This window comes from Thamnophis sirtalis, unplaced genomic scaffold (genome assembly GCF_051295495.1).
Source record: "Thamnophis sirtalis isolate CommonGarterSnake01/CBP01778 unplaced genomic scaffold, rThaSir2_p1.2 scaffold_6, whole genome shotgun sequence".
In the NCBI taxonomy this organism is placed as follows: Eukaryota; Metazoa; Chordata; class Lepidosauria; order Squamata; family Natricidae; genus Thamnophis; species Thamnophis sirtalis.
Window position 1 is genome coordinate 9,586,248 of NW_028261386.1, and position 20,384 is coordinate 9,606,631.

A 20,384-nucleotide genomic window follows, 5' to 3' on the forward strand; every position below is an offset into this window, starting at 1 on the left:
TGAGAGGATCTGAGGCTAAAACATATGAAGACTGGTTGCAGGAACTGGGCATGGCTAGTCTAGTGAAGAGAAGGACCAGGGGAGACATGATAGTAGTCTTCCAATATTTGAAGGGCTCCCACACAGAGGATGGGGGTCACACTATTTTCCAAAGTGCCTGAAGACCAGACAAGGAATAATGGATGGAAACTGAACAAGGAGAGATTCAACCTGGAAATAAGGAGAAATTTCTTGACAGTGAGAACAATCAACCAATGGAACAGAAGTTGCCTTCGGAAATTGTGGGAGCTTCATCACTGGAAGCTTTTAAGAAGAGACTGGACTGCTATCTGTCAGAAATAGTGTAGGTTCTCCTGCTTGGGTAGGCCGGTGTGGTGGTGGTGGTGGTGGTGTTGGACTAGATGACCTACAAGGTCCCTTCCAACTCTGTTAATCTTTTGCACAGCCGCAAGAGATCCAACTCCAGCTCCATTGATGAATTCCATTGATGCTTATCTAGTGCTAATTTGGCTTGAGCGTTTAGTAGATCAGATTCTTTTGTAGAGGGAACTGAATAAACTCTGCAAACTCAACTCCTGTCCCTGGTTTCTCGTGCCAGACACAGATATCCCAATGCATATTTGTTGCTTCTTTGTCATGCCTTTGTTTCTAGTGAGTTTAAGCAATTATTTTTGCTTATTCCCGCAGTGTTTTGCTTGTTTTCTCTTAGACAGAAGCTAGCAGAGGAAGGAAGGCTACCCACGAGAAATCTCGAACCAGTAAATACGGAGGCTTTAATGCAAAAGGAAATATTATCCTAAAGAAGAATGATGTGGTTGAAAGAATTTTCCGGGTCCCTTTTCTGAGCTGAGAAATTATCGCAAATAAGATGGAAGGCATCTTGCTGGTGAAAAGGAGATGATATCCATTTATTCTGAAAAGCCAAGAGATTTGCTCTTAAGGATAGGCTACAGAGATAAATGGGGTACAGGGAGTTTGTTTTATAGGGGGAATGGTGGGAGCTTAGAGGATGGAGACGGGTGTATCTGCTGGTTCTAATGTGTGACTCTATCAAAAGGTCGATCTTAGTCCTGGTGTCTGTAGGCTTACCTTTTGTTGTGTAGATGGCGTCTACAGGATTTGTGGTTGTGGGGATTGTGACTGAACAGGTTCTTTGGTTAATTACTTTTGCCCAAGTACTTGGTTTTGTTACTTGGCTTTGTTATTGTCAGTTGATAGCTTAGCAGAAGTGCGATTTAGCAATCTATTATCACAATGCATGGGAATCATAGTTTCCAGACTCAGTGAATCATGGGTTGGTGTTAATGGTTAAAGGATAGCTGAGACAGTGAAAGAAATGATGAAAGAAATGTCCTTCTGGGTTCGGCTCCAATTGGGGAAAAAGACACTGGAGACATGGAGGCTGCTTGGAAAGATGGTTTAATGGCTGACAGGATCACATGGCTTGAGTTCCTGAACAGAAAAGGTGATCACATGCTTCAATGTGGGTGGAGAAGAAGAGAAGGCTGAGGAAGGGGCTTGCTAGGCTTTTTATAACCTGTTTAGTCCCACCTCTCTGTTTCCTGTTCCTGTGTAAGAAATGTATTCTGATTGGTTGTCAGACTCCCATAGGGCCATGCAGGGGCAACTCTCTGGGCTGTGTTTTGAATCCAGGTTTGGTTGAGTTCTCAGATGCCATGTGGTCAGTTGGGGCCAATATTATCATGCTTTCCTGTAGCTGAAGTGGAGAAGTCTTTATTATGTAAAGTGCACTAGCTTATTTATTTATTTATTTATTTATTTATTTATTTATTTATTTATTTATTTATTTAATTTGTATGCCGCCCATTCTCAACAAGACTCAGGGCGGCTTACAAGTAAAAAAGGGGAAGGGAAGGACATACAAAAACAAGACAACATTAAAAGATCCACAACATTCACAACTTAGGATGGGGCTGGAAAAAAGTCAACAGCCCCAGGCCTGCCGGAACAGCCAGGTCTTGGTCGCTTTGAGGAAGGCCAGAAGGGTAGTAAGGGTCCAGATCTCCGTGGGGAGATCATTCCATAGGGCCGGAGCAGCAACAGAGAAGGCCCTCCCCCGGGGAGTCACCAGCCGACATTGACTGGCAGATGGAATCCGGAGGAGGCCTAATCTGTGCGATCTTATAGGCCTCAGGAAGGTAATTGGCAGGAGGCGGTCTCTCAAGTAGCCAGGTCCGATACCATGTAGGGCTTAAAAGTAACGACTAGCACTTTGAAGCGTGTCCGGAGACCAATGGGAAGCCAGTGCAGCTCGCGGAGGATAGGTGTAACATGGGTGTACCTAGGTACACCCACTATCACTCGTGCGGCTGCGTTCTGGACTAACTGGACTCTTCAAGGGCAGCCCCATGTAGAGCATGTTACAGTAATCCAGTCTTGAGGTGACGAGGGTGTGAGTGACCATCCGATGGGCCTCCCAGTCCAGATAGGGTCGCAATTGGTGCACCAGGCGAACCTGGGCAAAGGACCCCTGGTCACAGCCGACAAGTGATGTTCTAACGTCAGCTGCGAATCCAGGAGGACTCCCAAATTGCGAACCCTCTCTGAGAGCCGTATAATTTCACCCCCCAGACTAAGAGATGGAATAGCTGGACCATCTTTGGGAGGGAGCATCAATAGCCACTCGGTCTTGTCGGGATTGAGTGCAAGCTTGTTCACTCCCATCCAGACCCTGACAGCCTCCAAGCACTGGCTCATCACTTCTACCGCTTCACTGAGTTGGCACGGGGCGGACAGATACAGTTGTGTATCGTCCGCATATTGGTGGTATTTAATCCCGTGCCGTCGCATGATCTCACCCAGCGGCTTCATGTAGATGTTAAATAGGAGGGGGGACAGGAACGAACCCTGCGGCACCCCATAATTGAGGAGCCTAGGGGTTGATCTCTGCCCTCCGACCAACATCGACTGCAACCTGTCCGAGAGATAGGAGGAGAACCGCCGATGAACGGTGCCTCCCACTCCCACCTCTCGCAACCGTCGCAGAAGGATACCATGGTCGATGGTATCGAAGGCCGCTGAGAGGTCAAGAAGCACAAGGATAGAGGAGTGACCCCTATCCCTGGCTCGCCAGAGATCATCGATCAGCTTGGCCTTCTTAATGGTCCATTAACAAAGTGGGGATGGGCAGGAAGCTACAGGAAGCTATTCTGTCTTTTAAAAACATGTTTCTTTTTTTTCACATCGAGAAATGTCAGCCTCTGCTTTGCTGTTGCTTCGACTGCCATGAAACGGGGAGGGAGGGCATGGTATTTGGGAGGGGTTACTCATTGTGCTGGAGGAAGGTTCTGGAGCTCAACTGCCTGTCGGACTACGCATGCCTAGGAGATTCCCGCCAGGACTAACGGCACCGACATTCCATCTTCATGATGCCTTTTGAAGTTATCTCACACCTGACACTTGGGAGAATTATGATTGGACTGTAGCTGTGATGCCAAGGGGTGGGGAATGGGCTATTCTATATATCAATTGCTTTCACGCCTAAATAATCAGACTTCGCTTCGCTATGCCTTTAATCATTTATAATTAGTAAAAGTACACTTGATTTCTACTCATGGAGTCTCGTGGTCTTCTTTCCTAATTATCTAATGGAGAGGTTCTGACAATTCTGCCTTTTCAATATTTCCTAGGATATTTCATTTTTCTGGGAGAGGGCTGGATGATAATTTCCACAGAAATAAAGTTAATTTGGAATAAAGAAACTGAATCAATTTGACTCAAGCATCTCCTATTATTATTATTGTTGTTAAAATAAGATTCTTTTCACAATGTTAATTCCTGAATGAATAGAGCTGGTTGTTACGATTTGAGGTAGGTACAGAGGTTATATCCAGCCAGTTCAGATCAGTTCAGCCGAAGCGGTAATGAAAATTGCCATCGTATTTAGGCACGTTTTCAAGCCGTGTGCGTGCGTGCAAGCTGCATGCATGAGCAAAGTGCATGGACTGACGGACAAGCACTCACATTTGCAAACCAGTAAGGAAAGTAAATGAATACCATCCCTGGGTAGGTAGGTAGATAAGGAGAGAGGGAGGGAGGGAGGGAAGTGGAGGGAGGGTGGGAGAGAGAGAGAAGATGTGAAGTCTGGAAATGTTTCCCATCATCTATTAGTTCATGCAAAAAAAAAAAAATAGTGCAGAAGTACAAAACAGTCCATTCCATTTTTGTGACCCTATGACCCACTATGATCTTTGCTGGAAGGTTATTATGTTATTATGGAAGTGATGATTGGGTGAGATATTTCAACTGAATAACCAGATCGGCTTTGCATAAGAAATCTCAGCTTTCCAAGCCTTGTTATCTGCTGCCCTCTTGTGGAGAGCTCTCAAACTCTTAGAAACAATTGGGGAATCCAACCTCCCCCCCTCCTCCCCCTTATCATCTCTTCTTCAATATGGTTGTCCAGTCATCAGCTGCATTGCTAATCTGGAGGACTACCCGAAATAAAAAATAAAGATTGAAGAATGCTGGGAAATATGGAGGGCAAAAGAAGAAGGGGGTGACAGAGAAGGAGATGGATGGATGGAGTTTGAGTTTGAATTTATTGGTCTTGTATGCCGCCCACTCCCGAAGGACTCCGGGCGGCTTACAATAAACAAGGGAAGGGGATAAATAAGCAAAACAACACTTTAAAATACACAGCATTCACAGTTACTGTGGGGCTGGATATTTCACAAGCCCCCCGGCCTGCTGGAGCAGCCGGGACTTGGTGGTTTTGCGGAAGGCCGGGAGGGTAGTAAGGGTCCGGATCTCCACGGGGAGGTCATTCCAAAGGGCTGGAGCTGCAACAGAGAAGGCTCTCCCCTGGGGAGTCGCCAGCCGACATTGGCTGGCAGATGGAATCCGGAGGAGACCTAACCTGTGAGATCTGATCGGTGTATGGGAGGTAATCGGCAGGAGAGTCACCGAAGCAGTCAGCGTGAGCTTGAATGGACTCCGGGGGGATGGTAGAGGACAGGAAGGCCTGAAGGAACGTTGTCCATGGGGTTGCGATGGGTCGGACATGACTTCGCAACTAACAACAACACCCCTAATAAAAGGAACACAGAAAGTTCCCGACACGTGACCACAAGGAAAGCCTCCAGAGCCTGGGAAGGAATAAAATGTCCCCCCCCTCCACAACCATGTTGCAGGAAACTGACTAGGCCACGCCCCCATGGCCACGCCCACCCAGCAACTAGGAAGAGAGCCACTTGCCTACCTTAAAAAACTGACATATGCTGACCTGGCCATGGATGTCATAGATATGAGGGAATTTGAGCCACAGTGCCCGTGAGATGACTTGTGAGCAATCTCCCACAGAGAAATCCTAATGGTGTATCTGAAGAGTGTTTAGACACTATGCTCCTCAAACCAGGAGGAGAAATACATTTCAAGGATAGAATAGGATAACAGCAATGGGAAGGGACCTTGGAGGTCTTCTAGTCCAACCCCCTGCTCAAGTAGGAGGGCCTATACCATTCCAGACAAATGGCTGTCCAAACTCTTTTTTAAAAATCCCAGTGTTGGGGCATTCACAACTTCTGGAGGCAGGTTTTTCACTGATTGATTGTTCTAACTGTCAGGAACTTTCTCCTTAGTTCTAGGTTGCTTCTCTCCTTGATTAGTTTCCACCCATTGCTTCTTGTCCTACCCTCAGGTGCTTTGGAGAATAGCTTGACTCCCTCTTCTTTGTGGTAGCCCCTGAGATATTGGAAGACTGCTATCATGTCTCCCCTGGTCCTTCAGTGACACTTTAAGGAGCTAAGGGAACCAAATAAGGAAAGAGAGCCAAGATAAATTCTCCATATTTTACTTGTGACCTGTCAGAGGACTTGACCTTGGCAGGAAAGGAATGTATTTTAGCAATAGCAATAGCAGTTAGACTTATATACCGCTTCATAGGGCTTTACAGCCCTCTCTAAGCGGTTTACAGAGTCAGCATATCGCCCCCAACAATCTGGGTCCTCATTTCACCCACCTCGGAAGGATGGAAGGCTGAATCAACCCTGAGCCGGTGAGATTAGAACCGCTGAACTGCAGATAACAGTCAGCTGAAGTGGCCTGCAGTACTGCACCCTAACCACTGCGCCACCTCGGCTCTATTTCATGATGTGTCCCAAGTAAGCTAATTTGAGAAGATGACTAGAGAACATCTCTGTGTAGTACTAATAACACAGGTGGCTGCAAGGCCTACCAGGCAGTTTGGTCTAGTGGTTAAGGCCACAGGCTACAAAGCAGGAGACCCTGAGTTCAAGTCAGGCTTTAGTCATGAAAGTCAGCTGGGAGACTTTGGGCCAATCACAAGGACACCACTGGGAATTGTACGCCCACCCTAAGGACAAAAGCCAGTTGGGAGATTTGGGGCCAGTCCTTCTCTCGCAGTCTGACCCACCTTACAGGGTTGTTGTTGTGGAGAAAAAGGAAGGAGGGAAATCTGTTGGATATCTTCACCTTGAGTTTGTATTTGTAAAAATAACAAAGAATAAAGGATAGAAATAAATCAGAAATAAATCAGCTTCTGAAAGATAACCAAACATTCTTGCAACCAGTCCTATTTCTTATCAGGTATAGAAGCTCCAAATTTGTCACTGGAGATCTAGCTAGAGCAGGGGTGCCATACTCGATTCCGTCGAGGGTTTGCATCAGGGTTGGGTTTGACCAAGGGACTGCCAGGGAGAGCGTGGTCAGCTCGACATCCGTTTTCTGCTGCGACAGCCTCCTGCAGCCCTCTTGTTAGTTAAAATGGAGCTCGGGGGTGGGGGGGAACAGGGCATGTGCAGCCTCTCTCCCAAGCTCCATTTTTGCTGGCTGCAGGAGGCCGTTACGGTTGAAAACGGAGTTCGGGATGGCTGCATGTGGCAGAGACATCATGGGCCTCCTTTGGTGTTTCCAGGGCGGCCACACGGGCCAGATTACTACTGCAATGTGCTCTACATGGGGCAGCCTTTGAAGAGTATTCGGAGACTTCAATTCGTCCAGAATGCAGCCACGCGAGCGATTGTGAGTGTACCTCGGTATACCCACGTTACACCTGTCCTCCGCGAGCTGCACTGGCTACCGATTGGTCTCCGGATACGCTTCAAAGTGCTAGTCGTAACTTATAAAGCCCTACATGGTATTGGACCTGGGTACTTGAGAGACCGCCTGCTGCCAATTACCTCCCAAAGGCCCATTAGATCCCACAGAGTAGGCCTCCTCCGGGTTCCGTCCACCAGCCAATGCCATCTGGCTACCACCCGGGGGAGGGCCTTCTCTGTAGCAGCTCCGGCCCTTTGGAATGAACTCCCCACGGAGATTCGGACCCTCACCTCTCTCCAGGCCTTCCGGAAAGCTGTCAAAACCTGGCTGTGCCAGCAGGCCTGGGGTTGATGAGTTCCCCTCCCCTCTCGACTTGTATGGCTGTATGACTTTTGTGTATTTTAATTACGTGTATTGTGTCTGTGTCCCCTTTTTCCCCTTCGGAGTTGTTCGCCACCCTGAGTCCCTCCCGGAGAAGGGCGGCATACAAATAAACTAAATCTGAATCTGAATCAGATCAAAGCACCTTGAGGGAGAGATGTGGCCCGTGGGCCTTGACTTTGATACCCCTGAGCTAGAGGGACATACGTTGCTACCTATAGATAGTTATGCCTAGTTATTTCCCTGCAGTGTCGACAACAGAAAGTAAGTGTGTTGGTCCCACTGAGAAAAAAAAAGTTTGTCATTCCCTTTCAAGCAGGATCACAGTATCTTTTCCATCAAGACCTTCTGCAATCTCTCTCTATCAGCGTATTTTTTAAAAAAATCTTTTTTTCCCTCCTTTTCTTCAGCTCCAGCAAACAGAAGAATTAAGTTCAGTGTCTCAGTTGAAAAGCCATCATGCTAAGTGTTGTGGCCCAGCAGGTGCCATTGGAGCTGCCACCAGACTCCGACAGCGAGGGGCCCTGTGAGTCGGCTCTGGAGGATGTGGAGGACCCTGGACAGGGTTCCGACTCCGAGCAGGGCGCAGAGAGGCTGGTTGGCCACCAGGAGGCACCTGAGCCTTGGACCCAGTGGGGAGGAGACAAGGGAGAGTGAGCTGGAGGCCAGTAGTGAGTTGTTGCTGGATGCACGCCATCAAAGAGCTACTAGGCGTCAGGAACAATTATGCAATTACAGGAGGTGATTGTACTCAGCTGGTGGTCACTAGGCTCCTCTCCAGACTATAAAAAGCTACTGGTGCACAAGCCCCTCTTTGCAGAAATCAAGGATTGAATGTCGGAGGTCATTACTGTGAGCTTGGCAGGCTGGATTGTTGCCAAGCCTTATCTGTGTTTATTGCTGCCTGAGTTTGTCTGAGTTGCTGCCAAGGTCCTTATCTGTTTGTTCTGCTTGGCTTTCAGCCACCGAGGTTTTGGTTTCTTGCTATTAAAGTACATTCCAGTTAAGCTTGTCTCGGCAGTCGTTACTGGACAGAGGAGGGGGTCAGAACACTAAGCCAGCCTTTATACAAAAGCATTCTTCTTACAAACTTGGGAAGGGCTTTATTTTCAGCAAGGCCTTGCTATTTCGTTATTGTTTATTTTATTTTTCAGCAAGACCATGCAGAGAAATGATTGAAGCCTGGGAAACGAGCCCCTTGTCTGTCAATAGGAGTGTTTATTTACCACCAGCTTACGAGGCCACTTAGGAGCTAAGGGTGCTGCGGCACAAGGAAACAACACTTAATCGTACCCTCTGGAACGATCTCCCCGTGGAGATTCGTACCCTCACCACCCTTCAGACCTTCCGCGCAGCCCTCAAGAACTGGCTATCCCACCAGGCCTGGGGGTAAAGACTTGATCCGCCCCCACCCGAATGTTGAATGAATGTTGTTTACTTTTTAATTATGTGTTATGTTATATGTTACTGTTTGTATCCCCTCCCTATAAGTTGTTAGCCGCCCTGAGTCCCCTCAGGGAAAAGGGCGGCCTATAAATAAACTTATTCCTATTCCTATTCCTAATGACTACAAAATACAGAATAACAGAGTTGGAAGGGACCCTGGCGGTCTTCTAGTCCAACCCTTTCAATTGAGAATTGAAATTTTTGATTGTAAATGTGTTAACAGTAGCTAGAATTGTATTTGCTAAAAATTGGAAAAATAAGAAAATCCCAACGCAGGAGGAAGTTATTCACAAAATAATGTAATGTGCTGAAATGAGTAAATTGACATTTGAAATTAGAGAACAAGAAGATAAACAATTTTACAAGGTTTAGGTTTAGGTTTATTAGATTTATATGCCGCCCTTCTCCCAAGGACAAGATATGGGATTTATTTTATCAGTGGTTAGATAAAAAAAAAACATGGAAATGAAAGGCACTAGAGAATTTTATAATGCAAGAATAATAGAATGATACAGAATTCAACATAAAGATATATTATTATTGGGTAGATCTAAGATGAGGTAATGAATTGTTATAATATAAATGAATTCAATACCTAGAATATCTCATTTAAAATGAAGTTATAATAGTTATAGTCAAATAAATGATGTACAACGATAATAATGTATACATAAATATTTGATTTGATAATATGGGATTTCATATAAATTGTAAGTGATGACTATGGAAAGGAAGCACAAAAACCTTGTAACCAATCGACACGCTGTACGTAATCGAAGATGGTTTTATGTCTTGTTTGTCTATGTCTGTCTAAAAATAAAAACTTTTTTTTTAAAAAAAAAGTGAAATTGTTGCATACAGCAATTGTGAATATATATTCTTGGCTAATTATATGTGTCTTTTGTATCCTGTTTTAGAAAACACTTATCACAGTGACTGAAAGACAGTTTTTGTTTCTTAAACACGAGATGGAGGTAGGGGAACTAAATCAGTGTATTTTTAGTCCTTTCTCATTTCCCCTCCAATTTATTTTTGGATGGAACAGTAATTAGCAAACATCAAGTCACAGAATAATATAAATCTGTAGTCCTCAGCGTATGACCACATTTGAGCCTGGGAAGCTGGTTGTTAGTCATTGTGGTCGTTATGCAGGTCATAATGTGGCCCGGCTCGATTTTAACAATGGTCATAAAATGATTCATGGAGGGAAGTATGCAGTGGAGTAACTCAGGGCTCTGTTTTGGGCCCAGTACTCTTCAACATCTTCATCAATGATTTGGATGAGGGAATATATGGAGAACTCATCAAATTTGCAGATGACACCAAGCTGGCAGGAATAGCCAACACTCCAGAAGATAGGCTCAAGATACAGAAGGATCTTGACAAACTTGAACATTGGGCACTATCTAATAAAATGAAATTCAATGGTGAAAAGAGTAAGGCTCTACATTTAGGCAAGAAAAACGAAACACACAGGTACAGTATAAGTGGTACCTTGCTCAACAGTAGTAACTGTGAAAGGGATCTTGGAGTCCTAGTGGACAACCATTTAAAGATGAGCCAGCCGTGTGCAGCAGCTGCCAAAAAAGCCAACACAGTTCTAGGCTGCATAAACAGAGGGATAGAATCAAGATCACGTGAAGTGCTGATACCACTTTATAAGGCCTTGGTAAGGCCACACTTGGAATACTGCATTCAGTTTTGGTCACCACGATGTAGAAAAGATGTGGAGACTCTAGAAAGAGTGCAGAGAAGAGCAACAAAGATGATTAGGGGACTGGAGACTAAAACATATGAAGGACGGTTGCAGGAAAAGAGTATGTCTAGTTTAATGAAAAGAAGGACTAGGGATGGCATGATAGCAGTGTTCCAATATCTAAGGGGTTACCACAAAGAAGAGGGAGTCAAGCTATTCTCCAAGGCACCTGAGGGTAGAACAAGAAGCAATTGGTGGAAATTAATCAAGGAGAGAAGCAGCTTAGAACTAAGGAGAAATTTCCTGACAGTGAGAACAATTAATCAGTGGAACAACTTGCCTCCAGAAGTTGTGAATGCCCCAATACTGGAAGTCTTTAAGAAGATGTTGGATAGCCATCTGTCTGAAACAGGGTTTCCTGCCTAGGCAGGGGGTTGGATTAGAAGACCTCCAAGGTCCCTTCCAACTCTGCTATTGTATCTGCTTGATGTCAGTGGGGGTAGAGATTAAGATTCACCATTGTTGCAAAAGCACAATGCTTACCATTCCAGGGTTACCTGTATTTTTGTTTCCTTTTGGACTTTTAAGTCTTGACCAGTGGTCATTTTTTCTACTAAGTTCTGTGGGTGTGGCTTGGTGGGCGTGGCAAGGGAAGGATACTGCAAAATCTCCATTTGCCCCTTACTCTGGCGCCACCCAGAGGTGGCATTTGCTGATTCTCTGAACTACTCAAAATTTCTGCTACCGGTTCTCCAGAACCTGTCAGAACCTGCTGGATTTCACCCCTCGTCTTGACTCCTGGGGCCCCAAGTTTTCTTTGGCAAGAATTCAGTAGGGGTTTGCCGTTGCTACCTGTCTAGGGCTCAGAGAAAGGGGCTGGCTCAAGACCACTCAGAAGGTTTTGTGCATAACGTGCAGTGGTGGCTTAAAAAATTTTTTTAGAACCTCTTCTGTAGGTGTGGCCTGCTTTGTGGGAGTGGCTTGCTGGCCATGTGACTGGGTGGGAGTGGTTTGCCAGCCATGTGACCGGGTGGGAGTGGCTTGCCATCCATGTGACTGGGTGGGCGTGGCCAACTTGTAAAATGTGCTGAAACTCACTTAACAACGCTCTTGCTTAGCAACCAAAATGTTGGCTCAGAAACTCTGGCATTTGAAGCACGCAGGTCTTAAAGCTGTCAAGTTACAAGACCCTTGCACCCCTAACCCTTTAGGAAAAAAACCCCAGGGGTGTTCCAACTCGACAGCTTTAAGACTTGTGTACTTCAACTCCCAGAATTCCTCCTCTCGTTCTTCATCTTGATGATGTGGGGACGGGTGGGGGGGAGGGAGCTGGAACCGGTTCTAAACGGCACTGTAGATTTGTGGAACCGCTTCTATGAAAGAGGTTAGAACTGGCAGGAACCCACCCCTAATAACGTGGGACTAGAACTCACAGTCTCCCGTGCTGTAGCCTGATGCCTTAGCCACTAGGACAAATTGGCTCTTTATTGTTGTTACTACTGTGCATGGATTTATTTGAATGTAGTGTTATTGGGTTTGATCTCAACTCCTTAGTTTTATTCATAATTACAGGCTTATATATTTTTATTGCAGTGTTCTCTGGTCTAAAGACTAAGGGAAAATATAAGAAAAAATGGATTTGATTTGGCCTGTTATAATCCAAGTAACACGTATAATCTATATCTGTCCAGAATTTCATGATGAGTCTTTTCTCATCCTCTACCTGGAATTGTAGGAATTGAATCTGGAGAAATATGGGTACAATTGTAGGAAGTTATCACCCACCCCCCTCCTAGAAGAATGAAAATATGCTAGGAAATATTGAAAATGCAGAATATTATATTTCCCTGGATAAGAAATGGAGAAACATATTTTAGGAAGCAGACTCACTCTTAATAGCCGCCACCTTTGTCAATGGGCCATTAAAAGGCCGGAGCCAGTCTATTCTACATAACAAAGATCGCCCCTCTTCAACTCCAGGGTGATGTGATTAAGGCGTGATAGTATTAGCCCTTTACTCATCTCACCACAGGGCACCTGGGAAGAAGCAATGTTCAACCAAACTTCAGCTACAGGACAGCATGATAATATTGGCCCCAACTGACCACATGGCATCTCAGAACTGAACCAAACCTGGATTCAAAACACAGCCTAGAGAGTTGCCCCTGCATGGCCCCAGGGGAGCCTGACAACCAATCAGAATACATTTCTTACACAGGAACAGGAAACAGAGAGGTGGAACCGAACAGACAGTATAAAAAACTCAGGAACTCTTAGCAAGCCCTTCTTTTTCTTCTTCAACCAACATCTGGAAGCACGTGATCCCTCTTTTCTGTTCAGGACCTCAAGCCACGTGGTCCTGTCCACCATTAAAACCATCTTTCCAAGCAGCCTCCATGTTTCCAGTCCAGTGTCCTTTTCCCCACTTGGGACTGAATCCAGAAGAAAATTTTTTCCAACACAAATAAATACACTGCAAATAAATACACTGCTGTACTTTAGCGTAAGAAGAGACTGGACAGCCATCTATCAGAAATCACGTAGGTCTCTTGCGAGGGCAGGAGGTTGGACTAGATGACCTCTAAGGTCCGTTCCAATATTGGAACTATTCCGATAGGAACACAATTTTCATCAGGGCTTTACCTATATTGGGCCACTAGATGGCAGCATTAGATCAGCATTAAAAGTACTGACAAATTATAACACAAGAAAACTCAATGTTTTTCTACTCCTGACACCTACTTCCACATTTATTTTACTTTATTTGATTTTATTGCACTGTTTTAACAATGCAAGCATTTAACCATACATATTTGCATATGGAAACACAAATAAAATTTAACCAGGGCACTTCTGGACCCCAAATTTTAGACTCTATTTTAGAATCTAAGGAGTGGCCACAAAGAATAGTCCGTCAACCTATTCTCCAAAGCACCTGAAGGCAGGACAAGAAGCAATCAATGGACCATTATTAAAGAGCAATTAAAATTTCCAGACAATTAGAATAATTAACCAATGGAATGGCCTGCCTCCAGCAATTGTGGGTGTTCTATCACTGGAGGCTTTCAAGAAGAGATTGAACAACCATTTGTCTGAAATGATATAGGGCCGTGATGGTGAATTTATGGCACGCGTGCCAGAAGTGGCACGGAGAGCTATCTCTCTGGGCACGTGAGCCATTGCCTGTTGCTCTTCCAAGTTCCAGCACGCCGGCGAACTGGTCTTCATGCTCATGGGAGCGCTGGAAACCGGAAAAGCAGTCCCCCATGTGCATGCATGCTCCAGGCGGCTCTTCTTCCTGTTTCCAGTGCGCACATACGCACCGGCCACCTGCATGCCAGAAACTGGACAACCAGGTGGATACTGCGCATGCGTGCACTGGAAACTGGCAGATTATCTTCCCAGGGAACGTATGTACTCCAGAGGGCGGCTGCTTTTCCAGTTTCTGGCATGCATGCACGCACATGCTCCCATTTTGGCACTCGGTGTCAAAAGCTTTTGCCAACACTGATATAGGGTTTCCTGCTTGAACAGGGGGTTGGAATACAAAATCTCCAAGGTCCCTTCCAACTAAACCTCTGGGATTGGAACCCAGGCTACTTACATGTTCTGACTCGCCTCATCCCACACCAACACACTCCGAGCTAAAGATAAGTTACGGCATTTAATTAACAGACAGACAGGTCCTTGGCAGCAAACCGGCACAGACAAGCTTGGGCAGCAATCCAGCACAGATAAGCTGTGGCAGCAATCCAGCCTGCCAAGCTCACAGTAATTTCTCCAACGTTAGTTCCTGCATTGACTTCTGCAAGAGGGGTGTGTGAACAAGCAGTCCTTTTATAGTCTGGAGAGGAGTCTAATGACCACCAGCTGAGTGAAATTACCTCCTGTAACTGCGTAACTGTTCCTGACGCCTATTAACTCTTCGGTGCTGAGCTCTGTTTTTGGCTGCCACGTCCTCCTGCAACCCTCTGCCAGTGAAAATGGAGCTCAGTTTTCGCTGGCAGAAGCACCGTGGGCTGCTCCTTTGCTGTTTCCAGATCTAGGTACCCTGAGGGCCACATATGGCCCCTGGGCCTTGAGTTTGACACCCCGGGTATAGAGGATTGTCCCTTTATGATAGCAACAGCACATAGATGTATGTACTGTTCCATAGGGATCCATACTGCTCTCTGAGTAGTTTACAACGTCAGTATATTTCCCCCAACAATCTGGCTCCTCATTTTACTGACCTTGGAAGGATTAAAGGCTGAGTCAAGTTTCAGTTAGTCAAGATCGAACTGCTGGCTGTGGGCAGAGTTAGCCTGCAATACTGCATCGATCACTCATGGACAGCAGTTTTTGTCAGATCAGTGTGTATAAGGGCTCTCCGAATAAAATTGTTCTACATTACAGATTTTTTAAAAAAAAGGGTTAGGAAATTCTGCAGATACCATCCAACAAGGACGAGGAAGGTTTTCTTTGTACAAATCACCTTTCTTTGCAATATTATTCTGGAGCTACGGAGGGCAGCAAAGAACAAGAGAACCTATATTCAGGCTAAGTACGGTTGCTGAATCTTAATTGCCATTCGGGATTTGATTTGTAAGGTTTTAAATTTTCACTTTAGGGAAATAGTAAGCTCTCTGCCTGCTTGTTTATAAATTACAGCCAGAGGCTTCTGCTTATACATATCTGAAAGCAAAAGAGAATATATGCCCCATTATGTAGCTTAATGAGCAAGGAAATGGCCCTCCCGATAAATGTACGGGCACCTCTGAGCCTTGTTTGTAATTGCTTCTGTGCTATTCTCTCTGGCCTCCTTTTCCCTTCTCCTCTCAGATCCAATTTCCTTTCCAGCCTTGCATTTCAAAGTTCACAAGAAAATACTCAGATATGAGATCTGGTGTATTATGATATACGGAAAGGACACCTCAAGAGAGGGAAGACAATCAACTAGGAAAAAAACAACAGATCTGCACACCCCACACATAAACAAAACTATCCCTTTGTATATTAAGCCAACTTCTGTTGCCTTAGACCAGTAGTTCCCAAACTTGGCAACTTTAAGACTTGTGGACTTCAACTCCCAGAATTCTCCAGCCAGCTCTGCAGAGCTGGCTGGAGAATTCTGGGAGTTGAAGTCCACAAGTCTTAAAGTTGCCAAGTTTGGGAACCACTGCCTTAGACCAGAGTTTCTAAGCCTTGACAGACATATAGACTTCAACTCCCAAAGTTCCTGCTGGCTTGCAGGCTGGGGTTGGCTCTCAAGTTTATATTTTAGTGTCTTACCCTGTCGTTGGTGGAGGTTTTTTGGGTTGAGCTCAGAGGTGGCATTCAGCAGGTTCTGACCAGTTCTGAAGAACCCATAGTGGGAATTTTGAGTAGTTCGGAGAAGAGGCAAATACCACCTCTGACTGGCCCCGCCCCCATCTATTCTCTGCCTCCCGAGTGCCAGCTGATCGGGAGGAAATGGGGATTTTGCAGTATCCTTCCCCGGCAATTGATCACAAGCTGGGCTCTCACCATTATTCTTAATGCTCCTAGGCTTTGAGCAAGCAAAGCAAGTAGTAATTAATAGAACGAGGGACATGGAGTTCCAAGAAGAACTAAATAGGTTGCCTCTCCACAGGAGGGACAGAATCAAACAGGGTGTGTGGGAATCGGCAAGATATCTAAATGACCTGATCTCCCCAAAACAAAGAATAGCTTTCTTCAGAGCCAGATTTAACATTCTTCCTTCAGCACTCCTCCAGGGCAGGTATAAGAGAACACCTATCGCAGAACGGGTTTGTATATGTGGTAAAGGAGAAGCGGAAGATAATTCACATGTTCCATTACACTGCGAGCTATACAGAGCTTGTAGGTCTGCACATATTCTCCCCTTATTAGAGAGATTGCCAAGGAGGGCAGACCATTTTTATCTAGGCTCCCTCCTCCAGGACACTAACCCGGTTACCACTTATGGCAAAGTTCTGTGCTGCTGCAATGTCCATAAGAAAAAAAATTGGCTACAGAAGTATCGTACCATCTTGTACCAATTATCTGGACATACCTCTAACAATCTTTGGACCATTATGTTATTATCCACTTTTAATGTAAATACTTTTCATTATATTTAATGTTAGTATTTTTAATATAGTGTAAAAACTAATGTGTATTGCTGGTCTTTGACTGTAATAAAGATTTTACTTACTTACTTTACTTCCTCTGCCACGCCCACCAAGCCACACCCATCAAGCCATGCCATGCCTCCCAAGCCACACCCATCAAGCCATGCCATGCCTCCCAAGCCACACCCATCAAGCCCTGCCATGCCCACCAAGCCACACCCACCAAGCCATGTCATGCCCACCAAGCCACACCCATCAAGCCATGCCACGCCCACCAAGCCACACCCATCAAGCCATGCCATGCCTCCCAAGCCACACCCATCAAGCCATGCCATGCCCACCAAGCCACACCCATCAAGCCATGACATGCCCACCAAGCCACACCCATCAAGCCATGCCATGCCTCCCAAGCCACAGCCACAGAACCGGTAGTAAAAAAAATTGAATCCCACCACTGGTTGAGCTGTTTGCTATTGGCTTCTGTTGGAAGAAATGTCCATGTGGGTTCAGTTCCAAGTGGGAAGAAAGACACAGGAAACAATGGTGTCTGTTTGGAAAGATGGTTTTAATGATGAACAGGATCACATGGTCAGAGGTCCTGGGAGAAAAATGGGAAGAGATGCTGAGAGTGCCTGGATTTTATGCCCTCTTTGAATTTGAGTTTGTGTTCTGATTGGTTGTCAGACTCTCATGGGGCCATGCAGGGGCAACTTTATAGGTTGTCTGTGTCCCAGGCTTGGTTGAGCCTTACTGGGTGATGATGTAATGAAGGGGCTTTGGGCAATTCCTCCTTCACCTCTGCCTAAAAGAGGTAGACCTTTGCCATGTAGAACAGACTGGCCCAGGCCTTAATGGCCCAAGGTTAGGGGAGGGGCTGAGTTTCTGCCTCCCTTTTGGGGAAAATATTCTGCCATTTTAATATTTCTTAAAATATCTCATTTTTCTAGGAGAGGGGTGAGTGCTAACTTCCTATGCTTCTTTGGCACTTTCTTGAAATTCCATTAGATGTACTGTATTTTTTGGAGTATAAAACACATCTCCCCCCCCCTCCCAAAAAAAGAGGGTGAAAATCTGGTTGTGTCTTATACACTGAAAACAGCATTTTTGGCTACCTGAAATCCTGCCCCTTTGCAAAAATGGCTGTGTATAGCTTCCAGAGAGCTCCTAGGGGCTGGGGAGGGCAAAATTGAAAAAAATATGAGCCGTTTTTGTCCCCCCCCCAGCCTCCAAGGAGCACTCTACAAGCCTTCCAAAGCTCTGCATGCCCCCCCTTTTTTGGCAAGAAATAAGGCATGCTTATTTCTTTTGCAGAGTGCAAAAACTTTTTTTTAATGTACCTCTTCAAAATCATGGTGCGTCTTATAGTCTGAAAAAATACAGTAGTTCCATTGAGGTCTCCACTATGAGTGCAGTTGAAAGAAAAAGAGACAAGGAAATATTCGGTGCTCTTCCGGGGAGAAGTAATATTTTCTCCCCGCACAGCATCCCTGGAAGATGATAATGTTAAAAACATAGTTGGATGGGCAGATTGTCAAAGAGATTCTCTCATACATGTCTGAATCCCCCCTCCCCCGATATTTTTTTAATGCATTTATAAGCATTACATTATCTACCTGCATTCCGGTTCAATCACCTGGTTGATAGAACATTAGATGTTTCTGTCAGTTCTTCTCCCCTCCCTCCCCCCCCCCCCCCAGCAATATATGCTTCTTTGACACTTTCTTAAAGTTCCATTAGATGTATTGTATTTTTCGGAGTGTAAGATGCATCTTTTTCCCTCAAAATTGAGGGTGAAAATCTGAGTGCGTCTTATACACTGAATACAACATTTCTGGCCTCCTGAAACCCCGCCCCCTTCACCGAAATGGCTGTGCATAGCCTTTAAGAGGCTTCCAGAGTGCTCCTGGGGGCTGGGGAGGGCAAAATCAAGCAAACATGGCCCGTTTTTTGCTCATTTTTCCTCCCCCAGCCCCCAGGTGCACTCTATAAGACTCCCATTTTACGAAAAACGGGCCCATTTTTGCAAAAAACGGGCCATTTTTAGGAGGTCTATAGAGTGCAAAACCTTTTTTTTAAATTTGCCTCTTCAAAATCTTGGTGCATCTTATACTCCGGTGCGTCTTATACTCCGAAAAATATGATAGGTCAAGGATCTGCAGTTACATTGTGCCTCAAAATTTAGGTCTGGACTTCAGTAAACAATAATTACAATTACAATAAACCATAAGCAGAAAGATTCAACAGGCTTCTTAGTAGAAGAGAGAGCCATAGACAACTACTACTATTACAATTACTACAACTACAACAACAACAACAACTACTACTACTACTACTACTACTGCTTCTCCTCCTCCTCCTCCATCATCATCATCATCATCATCATCATCATCATCATCATCATCATCATCATCATCATCATCATCATTATCATCATCATTCCGTGACACCAGAAATTAATTTTGCTGTATGCAGACATTCCAAAACGCCTTGTTTAGAAGACAGAACATAGAATTATAGGAAGGGACATCAGAGGTCTTCTGGTTCAAGGCAGGGGACCATCCTGGTCAAATGATTGTCCAGTCTAAATTTGAAAGCCTCCAATGATGGAGCACCCACAACTCCGGTAGCCAAGCTATTTCATTGACTAATTATTCCCACGGACAGAAAATTCCTCCTTTCTTCTAGTCTGCATCTCTTTAACAAGCTTTCCCAGGTGGGCTGCTGGTGGTTTGCACGGGTTCGAGAGATCCTCTAGCTGGGATTCTGCCCACTTTGGTGAACCCCCCTCCCCCCAAATGCCACCCCTGGGAAAACCTGTCAATTGTGGTCGTAAGTCAAGGACTACCTGTATGAATAATGTGGCCTTTTCACTCCATAGCACTGATTTCTCAGTCAAGGGGATCCAGCTTTTCTTTTCCATATCAGAGGAATAAGTAGGCTGCAAGAGAGAATAAAAGACTCGAAGCCCCCTAGTCAGCTTCAGAACTAAACAACAAACTGAATATTACGATGCAGATATGGAGAATTTGCAACTCCCAGTGCTTTAGCAAAACCATTTCCCCCCTCTGCAAATTGGGTGTGTATCTATCTCTCTCTCCCTTTCCCTTTCCCGTTCTTTCTCTCTCTTTTCCTTTCCCTCTCTTTCCCTTTCCATTTCTCTTTTCCTTTCCGTTTCTCTTTCTCTTTCCCTTTCTCTTTTTCTCTTTTTCTCTTTTTCTCTTTTTCTCTTTTTCTCTTTTTCTCTTTCTCCTTTCTTTCTCTTTCTCTTTCCCTTTCTCTCTCTCTTTATTTCTCTTTTTCTTTCCCTCTTTCTCTTCTTTCTTTCTCTCTCTTTCTCTCTCTTTCTCTTCTTTCTCTTTCCCTTCCCCCCTCTTTCTCTCTCTCTTTCTCTCTTTCTCTTTCTTTCCCTTTCTCTCTCTTTCTTTTTCTTTTTCTCTCTCTTTCTTTCTTTCCCTTTCTCACTTTCTTTCTCTTTCTCTTTCTCTCTTTCTTTCTCTTTCCCTTTCCCCCTCTTTCTCTCTCTTTGTCTCTCTTTCTCTTTCTTTCTTTCCCTTTCTCTCTCTTTCTTTTTCTTTCTCTTTGTCTCTCTCTTTCCCTTTCTTTCTTTCTCTTTCTCTCTCTTTCTTTCTCTTTCTCTTTCTCTCTCTTTCTCTTCTTTCTCTTTCCATTTCCCTCCCTCTTTGTCTCTCTTTGTCTCTCTTCCTCTCCCTCTCATTCTGAAGAGCCACTTCCGTGATCCATGGTTGGTA